We start from the raw sequence: 10,809 nt of genomic DNA, 5'->3' as shown, positions 1-10,809 counted from the left end.
TTCTTTCCTCCTTTTCTTTCTCCCTCTCCCCTTCCTTCTCTTTGACTTTATCTTTAACTTCATTTTCTTTCTCTTCTTTTTCTTCTTTTTCTTCCCTTTCCTCTTCTTCATCCCCCTCATTCTCTTACTTTTGTTCCTCTTTTATCCCTCTCATTCTAATTAGAGTCAAGTTCTAAATGGGCAAGTTGCCTCTAGCCAGGTGAATTTGTTTTTTTCTGGTTCATCCAGTAAATGTGTTGCCCTTTGAGGTCCTGGCTTTGAGCTGCAATGAAAGCATGCACAACTGTTGCAAGCTTCTGGAAAGTTTCCCTCTTTCATTCTGTGCAAAAAGGCAGGACTTTGCAACAGTCCCTGGCAGTGGTCTGAAGATGGAGATGAGGTGCAAAGAGTTTTCTTGTGCTTCTCCACTACACTGGTTAACATCTTTTTGAGTATCCACCTTGAAAGTGATATGGTTTGTCTTCTGTTCCCCAAGGTCCATGAAGCAATTAAAATAGAAATCCAATTCAAGGGTTCAGCACATGCCCTTGGAGGAAAATTGTCTCTGCTTACCTCTCTGGGCTCTTGCTCTCATTCAACTTTTGTCTGTTTATTCCTTACTATTTTATGAAGATGCCGATGCCTTTTGCACTGTGTTACTCATTATTGCTCTTCAGCAAATAGATCTCTTGTCTTCCAGGCTCATCCTAGTATTGCATGTCCTGATTTACATGTGGTATGGTTGGGTCATAAAACCTGTTGGCCAAAGAATCATGGGTGGAAGTGTAGTGTGTCAATTCTGGGACAGAGAATTTAATAAGAACTGAAACCCTCTGGGTCTGTTGTTTCCTCTGCCATGATAACTAACAGTATTAATACCAGACAGGGCCCTGTGGGGCTCCTGGGTACAAAAGTTTTCTGTGTCCCCCCTTTCTTTGATTACAGGAAATAGCCTTCATTCAGCCTCCGTGAACTTCCCTGAGTTCCAAGGGGCAAATTCAAGCAGTTGTTAATTAGGGAAGGGAGGGGATGCAAGACAAGGGAGAAACAAACAGTCAAGAGAAACAATAGTGCAGCCTTGGGGCAAGGTCCTTGTTTCCCATCAAAGGATATACACAACAATATCTTTGAGCTGTTTTACAGATACTGAAACCCCCTCCAGGTGGGAAAAGTTAACGATTAACAATGGTATGCTGCCCACAAGCAAGTAGTCCCCAGACCAGTTGGAACCTGAAGGTTGATGATGCTGACTCCTACTTACCTCACCATCAGCCCATCAGAAGAATGTCCATGAGTGGATCACACCCTCTTTGAACCATTACTATAGAACTTCTCACTATCCTCTCCAAGTGGGGACACATAGTTTTTTGAGGCAGGAGGTCACTGTGTCCCCCTTTGCCTGGGAAAGTGACAAAGTTTTCCTTTTCTTCTTTACCCAAAACTCTGTTTCCAAGATTCAATTTGGCACTGGTGTACAGAGAAGCTGAGCTTTCGGCATCAATTTTCCAAATAGTGGCTGTTCCAGCAGCCTGAGTTCCCAAATGTGGGCATGATGGAGCATAGCCTCTAGCCAGTACAAAATGGTTACAGAGTGTGAGCAAGAATAAACTTTTGTTGTTTTAAGAGACTGACATTTTGAAGTTTTTTACTACTGCAGTACACCCTGACTGACTTAAAAATAGTATTAGAGAAAGAGTAACAAAAAAGAAAAAATGTTGGGTATTTGGTTAGGGGGTGAGTAGTAGGGAAACTATTAAAGTTAAGAAGGATTAAAATTCATGTCATGCAGTGGCAAAACCATTATTATTCATATCACTAGCAATAACTTGGAAGGCAGATCACCTACTTAATGAACCCCTAAGGGAAAGAGTTGGAAAGCAAATATATAGCATGTGTTGGCTACTATTTAGCTGTGTTGGGTGCATTACTACAAGAAAAACAAGCTCACAAAGACTTGGCTGATTTATGCACAGGGAAAAAAAAGATTCCCAAAAAGAGAGTCCAGAAATGTGGAGATTTGAAAGGCTTGCAGATGCTACTTGTTCCCAAACCCTGTCAATAAAAATTTAAAAGATGTTTGGGTGATAAATGTCATTTCAAGGATCAGTTCTGTGCAAGGATCAAATCTAGGACACATCCCTCACACTCCTTGTTAACACAACTGAATGAAGTAAGCCATCTCAGAGCAAGACCCAAAGAATATGATGCTCAATAAATCCTTTCAACAGGACAGCATGACAGGGAAAAGAGTAAAAAGGAGTGGCTGAGATATCCAAGTTATGACCCAGTCCTTCATCATCCCAAATTTAGTGACACAAAGCAAGATCTGTTTTGATATGCTCATAGATTCTGTACATCAGGAATCTGGACAAGGCAAACAGGGATGGCTTTATGCTCTTCCATGATGTGTTACCTCAGATGATATGACATGAATATATGGGGGCTAGAATCATCGAGGGGCCAATCACTCACATATCTGGCACCTTGGCTGGGATGTCTTAAAGGCTAGAGTCAGCTGAGACAATCAATCAGACAACCTACAACATTAAGCTTCTTCATGTCACTAGGATTTCTTCACAGCAAGGTAGCTCAGGTGATTGAACTTCGTACATGATGGTTTAGCACTCAGAGAGTGAATGTTCTAACAAACAATGCATAAGCTACGTGGCTCTTTACAACCCAGACTCAGAAGTCACATAGCACCACTTCTTCTGCTTTTAGTCAAAGCCATCTCAAATTCAAAGGAAAGGAGACACAGACTTCAACTCTTTTTTTTTTTTTAAATGGACCTACAATTATATTTCAGGTGTACAAGATAGTGATTCAATATATTTTTCTTTTTAACATCACTGACAGTTATTTATTTATTTATTTAAATTGAAGTATAGTTGGCATACAAAATTGGTTTCAGGTGTATAACATAGTGGTTCCACATTTATGTACATTATGAAATGATCTCCATTATAAGTCCAGTAACCATCTGTCACAATACAGTTATTACAATATTATTGATTGTATTCCCTATGATGTACATTACATTACCATGACTTATTTATTGTATGGCTGAAAGCTTGTACCTTTTAAAACCCTTTACTTATTTTGTCCATTTCCCTACCCCCATTACCTTTAGCACCGCCAGTTTTTCTATATCTATGAGTCTGTCTCTGTTTTCTTCTGTTGATATATGTGTTTGTTTTTTTAGATTCCACAAATAAGTGAAATCATGTAGTAGTTGTCTTTCTGTCTGACTTATTTCACTTAGCATAATACCTTCTAGGTCTATTTATGTTGTCCCAAAGGCAAGATTCCATTCATTTTTTTAATGACTGAATAGTATTCCATGGTGTGTTTGTACACACACACACACACCACATTTTCCTTCCTTATCCATCCATTGATGGGCACTTAGGTTGCTTCTGTACCTTGGCTATTGTAAGTCATGCTGCAATGAACATAGAGGTGCACGTATCTTTTTGAATTAGCATTTTCATTCTCTTTGGATAAATACCCAGCTGTGGAATTGCTGGACCTTCTGGTTGTTCTATTTTGAATTTTTTGAAGAACCGCCATATTGTTTTCTATAGTGGCTGTAGCAATTTGCATTCCTACCAACAGTGCACAAGTGTTCCCGTTTCTCTATATCCTCACCAATACTTGTTATTTGCTGCCTTTTTGATAATAGGTATTCTGACAGGTGTGAGGTGGTATCTCATTGTGAATTTGATTTGCATTTCCCCATGATTAGTGATGTTGAGCATCTTTTCATGTGCCTGTTGGCCGTCTGCATGTCCTCTTTGGGAAAATGTCCATCCAGGTCCTCTGCCTATTTTTCAATCAGATTTTTTTGATACTGAGTTATATGAGTTCCTTGTATATTTTTGTATAAGGATATCAATGCCTTATTAGATATGTGATTTGTAAATATTTTCTCCCATTCAGTAGGTTGCCATTTTGTTTTGTCGATATTTCCTTCACTGCGCAAAAGCTTTTTAGTTCGATGTGGTCCCATCTGTTTATTTTTCTTTTGTTTTTCTTGCCTGAGGAGACATAACCAAAAAAATTGCTAAGACTTATGTCAGAGAGCTTACTTCCCATGTTTCCTTCTAGGAGTTTAATGGTTTTAAGCTTACATTTAAGTCTTCAATCCATTTTGAGTTCATTGTTTTATTTTATTATTATTTTTTATTTTGGCTGCCTTGGGTCTTAGTTGCAGCATGCAGTATCTTCATTGAGGCATGTGTAATCTTCATTGCAGCACATGGGCTTCTCTCTAGTTGTGGCATTCAGGTTTTCTCTTTGTAGTTGTGGCACACAGTCTCCAGGGTATGGGGGCTCTATAGCTATGGCACACGGGATCCAGAGTGTGTGGGCTCTGAAGTTTGGTGGCACACAGGCTCTCTCGTTGAGGCATGTGAACTCAGTAGTTGTAGCATATGGACTTAGTTGCCCTGCAGGGTGTAGGATCTTGGTTCCCTGGCCAGGGATCAAATCCATGTCCCCTGCATTGGAAGGCAGATTCTTTACCACTGTACTACCAGGGAAGTCGCTGGGTTCATTTTTTTATATATGGTATAAGACAGAGACTCAAACTTTTTGTTGTTCTTGTTGTTCATTGCTATATATTCTTTTTTAAAAATCACCTTTATTGGAGTATAATTGCTGTACACTGCTGTGCCAGTTTCTGCTGTATAACAAAGTGAATCAGTTATATGTATACATATATCTCCATATCCCCTCCCTCTTGCACCTGCCTCACACCCTCCCTATCCTACCTCTCTAGGTGGTCACAAACCACCAAACTGATCTCTTTGTGCTATGCAGCTGCTTCCCACTAGCTATCTATTTTACATATGGTAGTGTATATATGTAAATGCTACACTTTCACTTCATCCCAGCTTATCCTTTCACATCCCTGTGTCCTCAAGTCCATTCTCTATCTCTGCGTCGTATTCCTATCTTGACCCTAGGTTCATCGGAACCATTTTTTTTTTTTAGATTCCATATATATGTGTTAGCATACGGTATTTATATTACTCTTTCTGACTTAATTCATTCTGTATGACACTCTAGGTCTACTCACCTCAAAACAAATAGGCCAATTTCGTTGCTTTTTATGGCTGAGTAATATTCCATTGTATATATGTTCCACATCTTTATCCATTCACCTGTTGATGGACACTTTGGATACTTCCAAGTCCTGGCTATTGTAAATAGTGCTGCAATAAATATTGTGGTACATGTCTCATTTTGAATTATGGTTTCCTCATGGTATATGACCAGTAGTGGGATTGCTGGGTCATATGGTAGTTCTATTTTCAGTTTCTTAAGGAAACTCCATATTGTTCTCCGTGGTGGCTCTATCAATTTACATTCACACCAACAGTGCAAGAGGGTTCCCTTTTCTCCATACCCTCTCCAGCATTTATTGTTTGTAGATTTTTTGATGATGGCCATTCTGACCGGTGTGAGGTAATACCTCATTGTAGTTTTGATTTGCATTTCTCTAATGATTAGTGATGTTGGGCATCCTTTCATGTTGGCAATCTGTATATCTTCTTTGGAGAAATGTCTGTTTAGGTCTTCTGCCCATTTATGGAATGGGTTGTTTGTTTTTTTTAATATTGAGCTGCATGAGCTCCTTGTAAATTTTGGAGATTAATCCTTTGTCATTTGCTTCATTTGCAAATATTTTCTCCCATTCTGAGGGTTGTCATTTGGTCTTCTTTATGGTTTCCTTTGCTGTGCAAAAGTTTTGAAGTTTCACTAGGTACCATTTGTTTATATTTCTATTTCTCTAGGAGGTGGGTCAAAAAGGATCTTGCTGTGATTTATGTCATAGAGTGTTCTGCCTATGTTTTCCTCTAAGAGTTTGATAGTGTCTGGCCTTACATTTAGGTCTTCAATCCATTTTGAGTTTATTTTTGTGTATGGTGTTAAGTGTTCTAACTTCATTCTTTTGCATTTAGCTGTCCAGTGTTCCCAGCACCACTTATTGAAGAGGCTGTCTTTTCTCCAGTGTATATTCTTGTCTCCTTTGTCAAAGATAAGGTGACCATATATGCGTGGGTTTATCTCTGGTCTTTCTATCCTTTCGATTGATCTAAATTTCTGTTTTTGTACTAATACCATACTATCTTGATTACTGTAGCTTTGTAGTATAGTCTGAAGTCAGGGAGCCTGATTCCTCCATCGCCGTTTTTATTTCTCAAGTTTGCTTTGGCTACTCGGAGTCCTTTGTGTTTCCATAAAAATTGTAAAATTTTTGTTCTAGTTCTGTGAAAAATGCCATTGGGAGCTTGATAGGGATTGCATTGAATCTGCAGATTGCTTTGCGTAGTATAATCATTTTCAAAATGTTGATTTGTCCAATCCAAGAACATGGTATATCACTCCACCTGTTTGTATCATCTTTAATTTCTTTCTTCAGTGTCTTACAGTTTTCTGCATACAGGTATTTTGTCTCCTTAGGTAGGTTTATTCCTAGGTTTTTTAGTCTTTTTGTTGCAATGGAGAATGAGATTGTTTCCTTAATTTCTCTTTCAGATTTTTAGTCATTAGTGTATAGGAATGCAAAACATTTCTGTGCATTAATTTTTTATCCTGCTACTTTACCAAATTCATTGATTAGCTTTCATAGTTTTCTGGTGGCATCTTTAGGATTATCTATGTATAGTATCATGTCATCTGCAAACAGTGACAGTTTTACTTCTTCTTTTCCTATTTGGATTCCTTTTATTTCTTTTTGTTCTTTGATTGCTGTGAGTAAAACTTCCAAAACTAGGTTGAATTATAGCTGTAAGAGTGGGCAACCTTGACTTGTTCTTGATCTTTAAGGAAATGGTTTCAGTTTTTCACCATTAAGAACGATGTTGGCTGTCAGTTTGGCATCTATGGCCTTTATTATGTTGAGGTACGTTTCCTCTATGCCCACTTTCTGGAGAGTTTTTTCATAAACGGGTGTTGAATTTTGTCAAAAGTTTTTTCTGCATCTATTGAGATTATTATATGGTTTTTATCCTTCAGTTTGTTAATATGGGGTATCACATTGATTGATTTGCATATATTGAAGAATCCTTGCGTTCCTGGGATAAACTCCACTTCATCATGGTGTATGATCCTTTTAATGTGCTGTTAGATTCTGTTTGCTAGTATTTTGTTGAGGATTTTTCATGTATCTTCATCAGTTATATTGGTCTGTAGTTTTCGTTCGTTGTGACATCTTTGTCTGGTTTTGGTATCAGGGTGATCATGGCCTCATAGAATGAATTTAGCAGTGTTCCTCCCTCTGCTATATTTTGGAAGAGTTTGAGAAGGATACATATTAGCTCTTTTCTAAATATTTGGTAGAATTCACCTGTGAAGCCATCTGGTCCTAGGCTTTTGTTTGTTGGAAGATTTTTAATAACAGTTTCAATTTCAGTGCTTGTGATTTGTCTGTTCATTTTTTCTTTTTCTTCCTAGTTCAGTCTTGGAAGTTTGTACTTTTCTAAGAATTTGTCTATTTCTTCCAGGTTGTCCATTTTATTGGCATATAGTTGCTTGTAGTAGTCTCTCATGATCCTTTGAATTTCTGCAGTGTCAGTTGTTACTTCTCCTTTTTCATTTCTAATTCAGTTGATTTCAGTCTTCTCCCTCTTTTTCTTGATGAGTCTGGCTAATTGTTTATTAATTTTGTTTATCTCCTCAAAGAACCAGCTCTTAGTTTTATTGATCTTTGCTATCTTTTCCTTTATTTCTTTTTCATTTATTTCTGATCTGATCTCTATTATTTCTTTCCTTCTGCTAACTTTGGGGTTTTTTTTGTTCTTTCTGTAATTGCTTTAGGTGTAAGGTTAGGTTGTTTATTTGAGATATTTCTTGTTTCTGGAGGTAGGATTGTATTGCTATAAACTTCCCTCTTAGAACTTCTTTTGCTGCATCCCATTGGTTTTGGGCTGTTGTGTTTTCATTGTCATGTGTCTCTAGGTATTTTTGGATTTGTACAGTGATCTCTTGGTTATTTAGTAGCATTTTGTTTAGCCTCCATGTGTTTGTATTTCTTACAGTTGTTTCCTGTAACTGATATCTAGTCTAATAGCGTTGTAGTCGGAAAAGGTACTTGATATGATTTCAATTTTCTTAAATTTACTGAGGCTTGACTTGTGATGCAAGATATGATCTACCCTGGAGAATGTTCCATGAGTACTTGAGAAGAAAGTATTCTGTTGTTTTTGGATGGAATGTCCTGTAAATATTAAATAAGTCTATCTGGTCTAATGAGTCTTTTAAAACTTGTGTTTCCTTATTTATTTTCATTTTGGATGATCTGTCCATTGGTGAAAGTGCAGTGTTAAAGTCCCCTACTATGATTGCGTTACTGTCAGTTTCCGCTTTTATGGCTGTTAGCATTTGCCTTATGTATTGAGGTGCTCCTATGTTGGGTGCATAAATATTTACAGTTCCGTGTTCTTCTTGGATTGATCCCTTGATCATTATGTAGTGTCCTTCTTTGTCTCTTGTAATAGTCTTTATTTTAAAGTCTATTTTATCTGATATGAATATTGCTACTCCAGCTTTCTTTTGATTTCAATTTTCATGGAATATATTTTTCCATCCCCTCATTTTCAGTCTGTATGTGTCCCTAGGTCTGAAGTGGGTCTCTTGAAGACAGCATATATATGGGTCTTGTTTTCATGTCCATTCAGCCAGTCTATGTCTTTTTGCTGGAGAATTTATTCCATTTACTTTTAAGGTAATTATTAATATGTATGTTCTTATTACCATTCTCTTAATTGTTTTGGGTTTGTTATTGTAGGTCTTTTCCTTCTCTTGTGTTTCCTGCCTAGAAAATTTCCTTTAGCATTTGCTGTAAAGATGGTTTGGTGGTGCTGAATTCTCTTAACTTTTGCTTGTCTGTAAAGGTTTTAATTTCTCCATCGAATCTGAATGAGATCCTTGCTGGGTAGAGTAATCTTGGTTGTGGTTTTTCCCTTTCATAACTTTAACTATGTCTTGCCACTCCCCTTTGGCTTGCAGAGTTTCTGTTGAAAGATCAGCTGTTAACTTTATGGCGTTTCCCTTTTATTTATTTGTTGCCTTTCCATTGCTGCTTTTAGTATTTGTTCTTTGTATTTAATTTCTGGTAGTTTGATTAATATGTGTCTTGGAATGTTTCTCCTTGGATTTATCCTGTATGGGCCTCTCTGTTCTTCCTAGAGTTGACTATTTCTTTTCCCATGTTAGTGAAGTTTTCAACTATAATCACTTCAAATATTTTCTCAGAGATTTCTTTTTCTCTTCTTCTTCTGGGTCCCCTGTAATTCGTATGTTGGTGCATTTAATGTTTTCCCAGTGGTGTCTGAGGCTGTCCTTAATTCTGTTCATTCTTTTTTCTTTATTCTTCTGTTTGGCAGATATTTCCACTATTTTGTCTTCCAGGTCACTTATCCGTTCTTCTTCCTCAGTTATTCTGCTTTTGATTCCTTCTAGAGTATTTTAAATTTCATTTACTGTGTTGTTCATCATTGTTTGTTTGCTCTTTAATTCTTGGATTTTGTTAAATGTTTCTTGTATTTCCTCCATTCTATTTCTGAGAATTTGATCATCTTTATTATCATTACTCTGAATTAGTTTTCAGGTAGACTACCTATTTCCTCTTTTTTTTTGGTCTGGTGGGTTTTTACCTTGCTACTTCATCTGCTGCATATTTCTCTGTTTTCTCATTTTGTTTAATTTACTGTGTTTGGGGTCTCCTTTTCCCAGGCTGCAGGTTTGTAGTTCCTGTTTTTTGTGTGTGTGTGTGCCCCTAGTAGGTGAGGTTGGTTCAGTGGCTTGTATAGGTTTCCTGTGGAGAGGACTGGTGCCTGTGGTCCGGTGAGTGGGGCTGTATCTTGTCCTTCTGCTAGGCAGAGCCATATCCAGTGGTGTGTTTTGGAGAATCTGTGAACTTAGTATGACTTTAGGCAGCCTCTCTGATAATGGGTAGGGTTGTGGTCCTGTGTTGCTAGCTGTTTGTCATGGGGCGTCTTGCACTGGAACTTGCTGGCCATTGGGTGGAGCTGGGTCTTAGTGTTGAGACGAAGATCTCTGGGAGAGCTCTCGCCGATTGATATTACGTGGGACTGGTAGGTTTCTGGTGGTCCAATATCCTGGACTCAGCCCTCCCATCTCAGAGGCGCAGGCCCGACAGCCAGCTGGAGTACCAAGACCCTACCAGCCACTCAGCTCAGAAGAAAAGGAAGACAGATTTATGTCATAGAGTGTCCTGCCTATGTTTTCCTCTAAGAGTTTTACAGTGTCTGGCCTTACATTTAGGTCTTTATTCCATTTTGAGTTTGAGTTTACTTTTAAGTATGGTGTTAAGAGTTCTAATTTCATTCATCTACATGTAGCTGTCCAGTTTTCCCAGCACCACTTATTGAAGAGGCTGTGTTTTCTCCACTATATATTCTTGCATCTTTTGTTGTAGATAATTGACCATATAAGTGTGGATTCGTTTCAGGCTCTCTATTCTATTCCATTGATCTATGGGTCTGTTTTCATGCCAGTACCATACTGTTTTGATGACTGTAGCTTTGTATTATGATTTGATTTCAGGGAGCATGATGCCTTCAGATATGTTCTTCTTTCTCAAGATTGTTTTGGCTATAAGGAGTCTTTTGTGTTTCCATACACATTTTAGAATTATTTGTTCTAATTCTGAAAAAAATGCCAGTGGTATTTTGATAGGAACTTCATTGAATCTGTAAATTGCCTTGGGTAGTATGGTCATTTTAACAATATTAATTCTTCCAATCCATGAAAACAGGATATTGTTCCATCTGTTTGTATTATCTTCAATTTCTTTCATCA

Source organism: Phocoena phocoena, chromosome 15 (assembly GCF_963924675.1).
Source record: "Phocoena phocoena chromosome 15, mPhoPho1.1, whole genome shotgun sequence".
In the NCBI taxonomy this organism is placed as follows: Eukaryota; Metazoa; Chordata; class Mammalia; order Artiodactyla; family Phocoenidae; genus Phocoena; species Phocoena phocoena.
This window is presented reverse-complemented; position numbering follows the sequence as displayed.